The sequence below is a fragment of the Triturus cristatus genome, chromosome 1_1 (genome assembly GCF_964204655.1).
Source record: "Triturus cristatus chromosome 1_1, aTriCri1.1, whole genome shotgun sequence".
NCBI lineage: Eukaryota > Metazoa > Chordata > Amphibia > Caudata > Salamandridae > Triturus > Triturus cristatus.
Window position 1 is genome coordinate 1058648614 of NC_140579.1, and position 13633 is coordinate 1058662246.

Genomic DNA, 13633 nt, shown 5'->3' on the forward strand with positions numbered 1-13633 from the left:
CTCTAGAGCAGCTCTGCTGACCTGGTTCTCTGGCTCTACAGCAGCTCTGCTGACCTGGTTCTCTGGCTCTATAGCGGCTCAGCTGATATGGTTCTGTGGCTCTAAAGCATCTCTGCTGACCTGGTTCTCTGGCTGCACAGCAGCTCTGCTGACCTGCTTCTCTGGCTCTACAGCTGCTCTGCTGACCTGGTTCTCAGTCTCTGGAGCAGCTCTGCTGACCTGGTTCTCTGGCTCTACAGCAGCTCTGCTGACCTGGTTCTCTGGCTCTAAAGCAGCTCTGCTGACCTGGTTCTCTGGCTGTACAACAGCTCTGCTGACCTGGTTCTCAGTCTCTAGAGCAGCTCTGCTGACCTGGTTCTCTGGCTCTAAAGCAGCTCTGCTGACCTGGTTCTCTGGCTCTACAATGGCTCTGCTGACCTGGTTCTCTGGCTCTACAACAGCTCTACTGGCCTGTTTGTTTCTCAGTCTCTAGAGCAGCTCTGCTGACCTGATTCTCTGGCTCTAAAGCAGCTCTGCTGACCTGGTTCTCTGGCTCTAAAGCAGCTCTCCTGGCCTGGATCTCTGGCTCTACAGCAGATCTGCTGACCTGCTTCTCTGGCTCTACAGCATCTCTGCTGACCTGGTTCTCAGTCTCTGGAACAGCTCTGCTGACCTGGTTCTCTGGCTCTCCAGCAGCTCTGCTGACCTGGTTCTCTGGCTCTATAGCAGATCTGCTGACCTGGTTCTCTGGCTCTACAGCAGCTCTGCTGGCCCGGTTCTCGGGCTCTACAACGGCTCTGCTGACCTGGTTCACAGTCTCTAGAGCAGCTCTGCTGACCTAGTTCTCTGGCTCTAAAGCAGCTCTGCTGACCTGGTTCTCTGGCTCTATAGCGGCTCAGCTGATATGGTTCTGTGGCTCTAAAGCAGCTCTGCTGACCTGGTTCTCTGGCTCTAAAGCAGCTCTGCTGACCTGGTTCTCTGGCTCTACAGCAGCTCTGTTGACCTAGTTCTTTGGCTCTAGAGCAGCTCTGCTGACCTGGTTCTCAGGCTCTAAAGCAGCTCTGCTGATATGGTTCTCTGGCTCTCCAGCAGCTCTGCTGACTTGGTTCTCTGGCTCTATAGCAGCTCTGCTGACCTGGTTCTCTGGCTCTACAGCAGCTCTCCTGACCTGGTTCTCTGGCTCTGTAGCAGCTCTGCTGACCTGGTTCTCTGGCTCTAAAGCAGCTCTTCTGACCTGGTTCTCTGGCTGTACAACGGCTCTGCTGACCTGGTTCTCAGTCTCTAGAGCAGCTCTGCTGACCTGGTTCTCTGTCTCTAAAGCAGCTCTGCTGACCTGGTTCTCTGGCTCTAGAGCGGCTCTGCTGACCTGGTTCTCTGGCTCTACAGCAGCTCTGCTGGCCCGGTTCTCGGGCTCTACAACGGCTCTGCTGACCTGGTTCACAGTCTCTAGAGCAGCTCTGCTGACCTAGTTCTCTGGCTCTAAAGCAGCTCTGCTGACCTGGTTCTCTGGCTCTATAGCGGCTCAGCTGATATGGTTCTGTGGCTCTAAAGCAGCTCTGCTGACCTGGTTCTCTGGCTCTAAAGCAGCTCTGCTGACCTGGTTCTCTGGCTCTACAGCAGCTCTGTTGACCTAGTTCTTTGGCTCTAGAGCAGCTCTGCTGACCTGGTTCTCAGGCTCTAAAGCAGCTCTGCTGATCTGGTTCTCTGGCTCTCCAGCAGCTCTGCTGACTTGGTTCTCTGGCTCTATAGCAGCTCTGCTGACCTGGTTCTCTGGCTCTACAGCAGCTCTCCTGACCTGGTTCTCTGGCTCTGTAGCAGCTCTGCTGACCTGGTTCTCTGGCTCTAAAGCAGCTCTTCTGACCTGGTTCTCTGGCTGTACAACGGCTCTGCTGACCTGGTTCTCAGTCTCTAGAGCAGCTCTGCTGACCTGGTTCTCTGTCTCTAAAGCAGCTCTGCTGACCTGGTTCTCTGGCTCTAAAGCAGCTCTGCTGACCTGGTTATCTGGCTCTAGAGCGGCTCTGCTGACCTGGTTCTCTGGCTCTCCAGCAGGTCTGCAGACCTAGTTCTTTGGCTCTAGAGCAGCTCTGCTGACCTTGTTCTCTGGCTCTAAAGCAGCTCTGCTTATCTTGTTCTCTGGGTCTTCAGCAGCTCTGATGACCTGGTTCTCTGGCTCGGCAACAGCTCTGGTAACCTGGTGCTGATCTGGTTCTGTGGCTCTACAGCAGCTCTGCTGACCCGGTTCTCTGGCTCTAAAGCAGCTCTGCTGATCTGGTTCTCTGGCTCTCCAGTAGCTCTGCTGACTTGGTTCTCTGGCTCTATAGCAGCTCTGCTGACCTGGTTCTCTGGCTCTACAGCAGCTCTGCTGACCTGGTTCTGTGGCTCTGTAGCAGCTCTGCTGACCTGGTGGTCTGGCTCTAAAGCAGCTCTGCTGACCTGGTTTTCTGGCTGTACAACGGCTCTGCTGACCTGGTTCTCAGTCTCTAGAGCAGCTCTGCTGACCTGATTCTCTGGCTCTAAAGCAGCTCTGCTGACCTGGTTCTCTGGCTCTACAATGTCTCTGCTGACCTGGTTCTCTGGCTCTACAACAGCTCTACTGACCTGTTTGTTTCTCAGTCTCTAGAGCAGCTCTGCTGACCTGATTCTCTGGCTCTAAAGCAGCTCTGCTGACCTGGTTCTCTGGCTCTAAAGCAGCTCTCCTGACCTGGTTCTCTGGCTCTACAGCAGATCTGCTGACCTGCTTCTCTGGCTCTACAGCGTCTCTGCTGACCTGGTTCTCAGTCTCTGGAACAGCTCTGCTGACCTGGTTCTCTGGCTCTCCAGCAGCTCTGCTGACCTGGTTCTCTGTCTCTATAGCAGATCTGCTGACCTGGTTCTCTGGCTCTACATCAGCTCTGCTGACCTGGTTCTCTGGCTCTATAGCAGCTCTGCTGACCTGGTTCTCTGGCTCTAAAGCAGCTCTGCTGACCTGGTTCACTGGCTCTAAAGCAGCTCTTCTGACGTGGTTCTCTGGCTCTAGAGCAGCTCTGCTGACCTGGTTCTTGGGCTCTACAAAGGCTCTGCTGACCTGGTTCACAGTCTCTAGAGCAGCTCTGCTGACCTGGTTCTCTGGCTCTACAGCAGCTCTGCTGACCTGGTTCTCTGGCTCTATAGCGGCTCAGCTGATATGGTTCTGTGGCTCTAAAGCATCTCTGCTGACCTGGTTCTCTGGCTGCACAGCAGCTCTACTGACCTGCTTCTCTGGCTCTACAGCTGCTCTGCTGACCTGGTTCTCAGTCTCTGGAGCAGCTCTGCTGACCTGGTTCACTGGCTCTATAGCAGATCTTCTGACCTGGTTCTCTGGCTCTACAGCAGCTCTGCTGACCTGGTTCCCTGGCTCTAAAGCAGCTCTGCTGACCTGGTTCTCTGGCTGTACAACGGCTCTGCTGACCTGGTTCTCAGTCTCTATAGCAGCTCTGCTGACCTGGTTCTCTGGCTCTAAAGCAGCTCTGCTGACCTGGTTCTCTGGCTCTACAATGGCTCTGCTGGCCTGGTTCTCTGGCTCTACAACAGCTCTACTGGCCTGTTTGTTTCTCAGTCTCTAGAGCAGCTCTGCTGACCTGATTCTCTGGCTCTAAAGCAGCTCTGCTGACCTGGTTCTCTGGCTCTAAAGCAGCTCTCCTGGCCTGGTTCTCTGGCTCTACAGCAGATCTGCTGACCTGCTTCTCTGGCTCTACAGCATCTCTGCTGACCTGGTTCTCAGTCTCTGGAACAGCTCTGCTGACCTGGTTCTCTGGCTCTCCAGCAGCTCTGCTGACCTGGTTCTCTGGCTCTATAGCAGATCTGCTGACCTGGTTCTCTGGCTCTACAGCAGCTCTGCTGGCCCGGTTCTCGGGCTCTACAACGGCTCTGCTGACCTGGTTCACAGTCTCTAGAGCAGCTCTGCTGACCTAGTTCTCTGGCTCTAAAGCAGCTCTGCTGACCTGGTTCTCTGGCTCTATAGCGGCTCAGCTGATATGGTTCTGTGGCTCTACAGCAGCTCTGCTGGCCTGGTTCTCTGGCTGTACAGCAGCTCTACTGACCTGGTTCTGTGGCTCTATAGCAGCTCTGCTGACCTGGTTGTCTAGCTCTAAAGCAGCTCTGCTGGCCTGGTTCTCTGGCTGTACAGCAGCTCTGCTGACCTGGTTCTCTAGCTCCAGAGAGGCTCTGCTGACCTGGTTCTCTGGCTCTATAGCAGCTCTGCTGACCTGGTTCTCTGGCTCTAAAGCAGCTCTGCTGACCTTGTTCTCTGGCTGTACAGCAGCTCTGCTGGCCTGGTTCTCTGGCTGTACAGCAGCTCTACTGACCTGGTTCTGTGGCTCTATAGCAGCTCTGCTGACCTGGTTGTCTAGCTCTAAAGCAGCTCTGCTGGCCTGGTTCTCTGGCTCTACAGCAGCTCTGTTGACCTAGTTCTTTGGCTCTAGAGCAGCTCTGCTGACCTGGTTCTCAGACTCTAAAGCAGCTCTGCTGATCTGGTTCTCTGGCTCTCCAGTAGCTCTGCTGACTTGGTTCTCTGGCTCTATAGCAGCTCTGCTGACCTGGTTCTCTGGCTCTACAGCAGCTCTGCTGACCTGGTTCTCTAGCTCTGTAGCAGCTCTGCTGACCTGGTTCTCTGGCTCTAAAGCAGCTCTGCTGACCTGGTTCTCTGGCTGTACAACGGCTCTGCTGACCTGGTTCTCAATCTCTAGAGCAGCTCTGCTGACCTGGTTCTCTGGCTCTAAAGCAGCTCTGCTGACCTGGTTCTCTGGCTCTACAATGTCTCTGCTGACCTGGTTCTCTGGCTCTACAACAGCTCTACTGACCTGTTTGTTTCTCAGTCTCTAGAGCAGCTCTGCTGACCTGATTCTCTGGCTCTAAAGCAGCTCTGCTGACCTGGTTCTCTGGCTCTCCAGCAGCTCTGCTGACCTGGTTCTCTGTCTCTATAGCAGATCTGCTGACCTGGTTCTCTGGCTCTACATCAGCTCTGCTGACCTGGTTCTCTGGCTCTATAGCAGCTCTGCTGACCTGGTTCTCTGGCTCTAAAGCAGCTCTGCTGACCTGGTTCACTGGCTCTAAAGCAGCTCTTCTGACGTGGTTCTCTGGCTCTAGAGCAGCTCTGCTGACCTGGTTCTTGGGCTCTACAAAGGCTCTGCTGACCTGGTTCACAGTCTCTAGAGCAGCTCTGCTGACCTGGTTCTCTGGCTCTACAGCAGCTCTGCTGACCTGGTTCTCTGGCTCTATAGCGGCTCAGCTGATATGGTTCAGTGGCTCTAAAGCATCTCTGCTGACCTGGTTCTCTGGCTGCACAGCAGCTCTGCTGACCTGACCTGCTTCTCTGGCTCTACAGCTGCTCTGCTGACCTGGTTCTCAGTCTCTGGAGCAGCTCTGCTGACCTGGTTCACTGGCTCTATAGCAGATCTTCTGACCTGGTTCTCTAGCTCTACAGCAGCTCTGCTGACCTGGCTCTCTGGCTCTAAAGCAGCTCTGCTGACCTGGTTCTCTGGCTGTACAACGGCTCTGCTGACCTGGTTCTCAGTCTCTAGAGCAGCTCTGCTGACCTGGTTCTCTGGCTCTAAAGCAGCTCTGCTGACCTGGTTCTCTGGCTCTACAATGGCTCTGCTGGCCTGGTTCTCTGGCTCTACAACAGCTCTACTGGCCTGTTTGTTTCTCAGTCTCTAGAGCAGCTCTGCTGACCTGATTCTCTGGCTCTAAAGCAGCTCTGCTGACCTGGTTCTCTGGCTCTAAAGCAGCTCTCCTGGCCTGGTTCTCTGGCTCTACAGCAGATCTGCTGACCTGCTTCTCTGGCTCTACAGCATCTCTGCTGACCTGGTTCTCAGTCTCTGGAACAGCTCTGCTGACCTGGTTCTCTGGCTCTCCAGCAGCTCTGCTGACCTGGTTCTCTGGCTCTATAGCAGATCTGCTGACCTGGTTCTCTGGCTCTACAGCAGCTCTGCTGGCCCGGTTCTCGGGCTCTACAACGGCTCTGCTGACCTGGTTCACAGTCTCTAGAGCAGCTCTGCTGACCTAGTTCTCTGGCTCTAAAGCAGCTCTGCTGACCTGGTTCTCTGGCTCTATAGCGGCTCAGCTGATATGGTTCTGTGGCTCTAAAGCAGCTCTGCTGACCTGGTTCTCTGGCTCTAAAGCAGCTCTGCTGACCTGGTTCTCTGGCTCTACAGCAGCTCTGCTGACCTGCTTCTTTGGCTCTACAGCAGCTCTGCTGGCCTGGTTCTCTGGCTGTACAGCAGCTCTACTGACCTGGTTCTGTGGCTCTATAGCAGCTCTGCTGACCTGGTTGTCTAGCTCTAAAGCAGCTCTGCTGGCCTGGTTCTCTGGCTGTACAGCAGCTCTGCTGACCTGGTTCTCTAGCTCCAGAGAGGCTCTGCTGACCTGGTTCTCTGGCTCTATAGCAGCTCTGCTGACCTGGTTCTCTGGCTCTAAAGCAGCTCTGCTGACCTGGTTCTCTGGCTGTACAGCAGCTCTGCTGGCCTGGTTCTCTGGCTGTACAGCAGCTCTACTGACCTGGTTCTGTGGCTCTATAGCAGCTCTGCTGACCTGGTTGTCTAGCTCTAAAGCAGCTCTGCTGGCCTGGTTCTCTGGCTCTACAGCAGCTCTGTTGACCTAGTTCTTTGGCTCTAGAGCAGTTCTGCTGACTTGGTTCTCTGGCTCTATAGCAGCTCTGCTGACCTGGTTCTCTGGCTCTACAGCAGCTCTGCTGACCTGGTTCTCTGGATCTGTAGCAGCTCTGCTGACCTGGTTCTCTGGCTCTAAAGCAGCTCTGCTGACCTGGTTCTCTGGCTGTACAACGGCTCTGCTGACCTGGTTCTCAGTCTCTAGAGCAGCTCTGCTGACCTGGTTCTCTGGCTCTAAAGCAGCTCTGCTGACCTGGTTCTCTGGCTCTACAATGTCTCTGCTGACCTGGTTCTCTTGCTCTACAACAGCTCTACTGACCTGTTTGTTTCTCAGTCTCTAGAGCAGCTCTGCTGACCTGATTCTCTGGCTCTAAAGCAGCTCTGCTGACCAGGTTCTCTGGCTCTAAAGCAGCTCTCCTGACCTGGTTCTCTGGCTCTACAGCAGATCTGCTGACCTGCTTCTCTGGCTCTACAGCGTCTCTGCTGACCTGGTTCTCAGTCTCTGGAACAGCTCTGCTGACCTGGTTCTCTGGCTCTCCAGCAGCTCTGCTGACCTGGTTCTCTGTCTCTATAGCAGATCTGCTGACCTGGTTCTCTGGCTCTACATCAGCTCTCCTGACCTGGTTCTCTGGCTCTATAGCAGCTCTGCTGACCTGGTTCTCTGGCTCTAAAGCAGCTCAGCTGACCTGGTTCACTGGCTCTAAAGCAGCTCTTCTGACGTGGTTCTCTGGCTCTAGAGCAGCTCTGCTGACCTGGTTCTTGGGCTCTACAAAGGCTCTGCTGACCTGGTTCACAGTCTCTAGAGCAGCTCTGCTGACCTGGTTCTCTGGCTCTACAGCAGCTCTGCTGACCTGGTTCTCTGGCTCTATAGCGGCTCAGCTGATATGGTTCAGTGGCTCTAAAGCATCTCTGCTGACCTGGTTCTCTGGCTGCACAGCAGCTCTGCTGACCTGCTTCTCTGGCTCTACAGCTGCTCTGCTGACCTGGTTCTCAGTCTCTGGAGCAGCTCTGCTGACCTGGTTCACTGGCTCTATAGCAGATCTTCTGACCTGGTTCTCTAGCTCTACAGCAGCTCTGCTGACCTGGCTCTCTGGCTCTAAAGCAGCTCTGCTGACCTGGTTCTCTGGCTGTACAACGGCTCTGCTGACCTGGTTCTCAGTCTCTAGAGCAGCTCTGCTGACCTGGTTCTCTGGCTCTAAAGCAGCTCTGCTGACCTGGTTCTCTGGCTCTACAATGGCTCTGCTGGCCTGGTTCTCTGGCTCTACAACAGCTCTACTGGCCTGTTTGTTTCTCAGTCTCTAGAGCAGCTCTGCTGACCTGATTCTCTGGCTCTAAAGCAGCTCTGCTGACCTGGTTCTCTGGCTCTAAAGCAGCTCTCCTGGCCTGGTTCTCTGGCTCTACAGCAGATCTGCTGACCTGCTTCTCTGGCTCTACAGCATCTCTGCTGACCTGGTTCTCAGTCTCTGGAACAGCTCTGCTGACCTGGTTCTCTGGCTCTCCAGCAGCTCTGCTGACCTGGTTCTCTGGCTCTATAGCAGATCTGCTGACCTGGTTCTCTGGCTCTACAGCAGCTCTGCTGGCCCGGTTCTCGGGCTCTACAACGGCTCTGCTGACCTGGTTCACAGTCTCTAGAGCAGCTCTGCTGACCTAGTTCTCTGGCTCTAAAGCAGCTCTGCTGACCTGGTTCTCTGGCTCTATAGCGGCTCAGATGATATGGTTCTGTGGCTCTAAAGCAGCTCTGCTGACCTGGTTCTCTGGCTCTAAAGCAGCTCTGCTGACCTGGTTCTCTGGCTCTACAGCAGCTCTGCTGACCTGCTTCTTTGGCTCTACAGCAGCTCTGCTGGCCTGGTTCTCTGGCTGTACAGCAGCTCTACTGACCTGGTTCTGTGGCTCTATAGCAGCTCTGCTGACCTGGTTGTCTAGCTCTAAAGCAGCTCTGCTGGCCTGGTTCTCTGGCTGTACAGCAGCTCTGCTGACCTGGTTCTCTAGCTCCAGAGAGGCTCTGCTGACCTGGTTCTCTGGCTCTATAGCAGCTCTGCTGACCTGGTTCTCTGGCTCTAAAGCAGCTCTGCTGACCTGGTTCTCTGGCTGTACAGCAGCTCTGCTGGCCTGGTTCTCTGGCTGTACAGCAGCTCTACTGACCTGGTTCTGTGGCTCTATAGCAGCTCTGCTGACCTGGTTGTCTAGCTCTAAAGCAGCTCTGCTGGCCTGGTTCTCTGGCTCTACAGCAGCTCTGTTGACCTAGTTCTTTGGCTCTAGAGCAGTTCTGCTGACTTGGTTCTCTGGCTCTATAGCAGCTCTGCTGACCTGGTTCTCTGGCTCTACAGCAGCTCTGCTGACCTGGTTCTCTGGATCTGTAGCAGCTCTGCTGACCTGGTTCTCTGGCTCTAAAGCAGCTCTGCTGACCTGGTTCTCTGGCTGTACAACGGCTCTGCTGACCTGGTTCTCAGTCTCTAGAGCAGCTCTGCTGACCTGGTTCTCTGGCTCTAAAGCAGCTCTGCTGACCTGGTTCTCTGGATCTACAATGTCTCTGCTGACCTGGTTCTCTTGCTCTACAACAGCTCTACTGACCTGTTTGTTTCTCAGTCTCTAGAGCAGCTCTGCTGACCTGATTCTCTGGCTCTAAAGCAGCTCTGCTGACCTGGTTCTCTGGCTCTAAAGCAGCTCTCCTGACCTGGTTCTCTGGCTCTACAGCAGATCTGCTGACCTGCTTCTCTGGCTCTACAGCGTCTCTGCTGACCTGGTTCTCAGTCTCTGGAACAGCTCTGCTGACCTGGTTCTCTGGCTCTCCAGCAGCTCTGCTGACCTGGTTCTCTGTCTCTATAGCAGATCTGCTGACCTGGTTCTCTGGCTCTACATCAGCTCTCCTGACCTGGTTCTCTGGCTCTATAGCAGCTCTGCTGACCTGGTTCTCTGGCTCTAAAGCAGCTCTGCTGACCTGGTTCACTGGCTCTAAAGCAGCTCTTCTGACGTGGTTCTCTGGCTCTAGAGCAGCTCTGCTGACCTGGTTGTTGGGCTCTACAAAGGCTCTGCTGACCTGGTTCACAGTCTCTAGAGCAGCTCTGCTGACCTGGTTCTCTGGCTCTACAGCAGCTCTGCTGACCTGGTTCTCTGGCTCTATAGCGGCTCAGCTGATATGGTTCTGTGGCTCTAAAGCATCTCTGCTGACCTGGTTCTCTGGCTGCACAGCAGCTCTGCTGACCTTCTTCTCTGGCTCTACAGCTGCTCTGCTGACCTGGTTCTCAGTCTCTGGAGCAGCTCTGCTGACCTGGTTCACTGGCTCTATAGCAGATCTTCTGACCTGGTTCTCTAGCTCTACAGCAGCTCTGCTGACCTGGTTCTCTGGCTCTAAAGCAGCTCTGCTGACCTGGTTCTCTGGCTGTACAACGGCTCTGCTGACCTGGTTCTCAGTCTCTAGAGCAGCTCTGCTGACCTGGTTCTCTGGCTCTAAAGCATCTCTGCAGACCTGGTTCTCTGGCTCTACAATGGCTCTGCTGGCCTGGTTCTCTGGCTCTACAACAGCTCTACTGGCCTGTTTGTTTCTCAGTCTCTAGAGCAGCTCTGCTGACCTGATTCTCTGGCTCTAAAGCAGGTCTGCTGACCTGGTTCTCTGGCTCTAAAGCAGCTCTCCTGGCCTGGTTCTCTGGCTCCACAGCAGATCTGCTGACCTGCTTCTCTGGCTCTACAGCATCTCTGCTGACCTGGTTCTCAGTCTCTGGAACAGCTCTGCTGACCTGGTTCACAGTCTCTAGAGCAGCTCTGCTGACCTAGTTCTCTGGCTCTAAAGCAGCTCTGCTGACCTGGTTCTCTGGCTCTATAGCGGCTCAGCTGATATGGTTCTGTGGCTCTAAAGCAGCTCTGCTGACCTGGTTCTCTGGCTCTAAAGCAGCTCTGCTGACCTGGTTCTCTGGCTCTACAGCAGCTCTGTTGACCTAGTTCTTTGGCTCTAGAGCAGCTCTGCTGACCTGGTTCTCAGGCTCTAAAGCAGCTCTGCTGATCTGGTTCTCTGGCTCTCCAGCAGCTCTGCTGACTTGGTTCTCTGGCTCTATAGCAGCTCTGCTGACCTGGTTCTCTGGCTCTACAGCAGCTCTCCTGACCTGGTTCTCTGGCTCTGTAGCAGCTCTGCTGACCTGGTTCTCTGGCTCTAAAGCAGCTCTTCTGACTTGGTTCTCTGGCTGTACAACGGCTCTGCTGACCTGGTTCTCAGTCTCTAGAGCAGCTCTGCTGACCTGGTTCTCTGTCTCTAAAGCAGCTCTGCTGACCTGGTTCTCTGGCTCTAAAGCAGCTCTGCTGACCTGGTTATCTGGCTCTAGAGCGGCTCTGCTGACCTGGTTCTCTGGCTCTACAGCAGGTCTGCAGACCTAGTTCTTTGGCTCTAGAGCAGCTCTGCTGACCTTGTTCTCTGGCTCTAAAGCAGCTCTGCTTATCTTGTTCTCTGGGTCTTCAGCAGCTCTGATGACCTGGTTCTCTGGCTCGGCAACAGCTCTGGTAACCTGGTGCTGATCTGGTTCTGTGGCTCTACAGCAGCTCTGCTGACCCGGTTCTCTGGCTCTAAAGCAGCTCTGCTGATCTGGTTCTCTGGCTCTAGAGCGGCACTGCTGACCTGGTTCTCTGGCTCTACAGCAGCTCTGTTGACCTAGTTCTTTGGCTCTAGAGCAGCTCTGCTGACCTGGTTCTCAGGCTCTAAAGCAGCTCTGCTGATCTGGTTCTCTGGCTCTCCAGTAGCTCTGCTGACTTGGTTCTCTGGCTCTATAGCAGCTCTGCTGACCTGGTTCTCTGGCTCTACAGCAGCTCTGCTGACCTGGTTCTCTGGCTCTGTAGCAGCTCTGCTGACCTGGTTCTCTGGCTCTAAAGCAGCTCTGCTGACCTGGTTCTCTGGCTGTACAACGGCTCTGCTGACCTGGTTCTCAGTCTCTAGAGCAGCTCTGCTGACCTGGTTCTCTGGCTCTAAAGCAGCTCTGCTGACCTGGTTCTCTGGCTCTACAATGTCTCTGCTGACCTGGTTCTCTGGCTCTACAACAGCTCTACTGACCTGTTTGTTTCTCAGTCTCTAGAGCAGCTCTGCTGACCTGATTCTCTGGCTCTAAAGCAGCTCTGCTGACCTGGTTCTCTGGCTCTAAAGCAGCTCTCCTGACCTGGTTCTCTGGCTCTACAGCAGATCTGCTGACCTGCTTCTCTGGCTCTACAGCGTCTCTGCTGACCTGGTTCTCAGTCTCTGGAACAGCTCTGCTGACCTGGTTCTCTGGCTCTCCAGCAGCTCTGCTGACCTGGTTCTCTGTCTCTATAGCAGATCTGCTGACCTGGTTCCCTGGCTCTACATCAGCTCTGCTGACCTGGTTCTCTGGCTCTATAGCAGCTCTGCTGACCTGGTTCTCTGGCTCTAAAGCAGCTCTGCTGACCTGGTTCACTGGCTCTAAAGCAGCTCTTCTGACGTGGTTCTCTGGCTCTAGAGCAGCTCTGCTGACCTGGTTCTTGGGCTCTACAAAGGCTCTGCTGACCTGGTTCACAGTCTCTAGAGCAGCTCTGCTGACCTGGTTCTCTGGCTCTACAGCAGCTCTGCTGACCTGGTTCTCTGGCTCTATAGCGGCTCAGCTGATATGGTTCTGTGGCTCTAAAGCATCTCTGCTGACCTGGTTCTCTGGCTGCACAGCAGCTCTGCTGACCTGCTTCTCTGGCTCTACAGCTGCTCTGCTGACCTGGTTCTCAGTCTCTGGAGCAGCTCTGCTGACCTGGTTCACTGGCTCTATAGCAGATCTTCTGACCTGGTTCTCTGGCTCTACAGCAGCTCTGCTGACCTGGTTCTCTGGCTCTAAAGCAGCTCTGCTGACCTGGTTCTCTGGCTGTACAACGGCTCTGCTGACCTGGTTCTCAGTCTCTAGAGCAGCTCTGCTGACCTGGTTCTCTGGCTCTAAAGCAGCTCTGCTGACCTGGTTCTCTGGCTCTACAATGGCTCTGCTGGCCTGGTTCTCTGGCTCTACAACAGCTCTACTGGCCTGTTTGTTCCTCAGTCTCTAGAGCAGCTCTGCTGACCTGATTCTCTGGCTCTAAAGCAGCTCTGCTGACCTGGTTCTCTGGCTCTAAAGCAGCTCTCCTGGCCTGGTTCTCTGGCTCTACAGCAGATCTGCTGACCTGCTTCTCTGGCTCTACAGCATCTCTGCTGACCTGGTTCTCAGTCTCTGGAACAGCTCTGCTGACCTGGTTCTCTGGCTCTACAGCAGCTCTGCTGGCCCGGTTCTCGGGCTCTACAACGGCTCTGCTGACCTGGTTCACAGTCTCTAGAGCAGATCTGCTGACCTAGTTCTCTGGCTCTAAAGCAGCTCTGCTGACCTGGTTCTCTGGCTCTATAGCGGCTCAGCTGATATGGTTCTGTGGCTCTAAAGCAGCTCTGCTGACCTGGTTCTCTAGCTCTAAAGCAGGTCTGCTGACCTGGTTCTCTGGCTCTACAGCAGCTCTGCTGACCTGCTTCTTTGGCTCTACAGCAGCTCGGCTGGCCTGGTTCTCTGGCTGTACAGCAGCTCTGCTGAACTGGTTCTCTAGCTCTAAAGCAGCTCTGCTGGCCTGGTTCTCTGGCTGTACAGCAGCTCTGCTGACCTGGTTCTCTAGCTCCAGAGAGGCTCTGCTGACCTGGTTCTCTGGCTCTATAGCAGCTCTGCTGACCTGGTTCTCTGGCTCTAAAGCAGCTCTGCTGACCTGGTTCTCTGGCTGTACAGCAGCTCTGCTGGCCTGGTTCTCTGGCTGTATAGCAGCTCTACTGACCTGGTTCTGTGGCTCTATAGCAGCTCTGCTGACCTGGTTGTCTAGCTCTAAAGCAGCTCTGCTGGCCTGGTTCTCTGGCTCTACAGCAGCTCTGTTGACCTAGTTCTTTGGCTCTAGAGCAGCTCTGCTGACCTGGTTCTCAGGCTCTAAAGCAGCTCTGCTGATCTGGTTCTCTGGCTCTCCAGTAGCTCTGCTGACTTGGTTCTCTGGCTCTATAGCAGCTCTGCTGACCTGGTTCTCTGGCTCTACAGCAGCTCTGCTGACCTGGTTCTCTG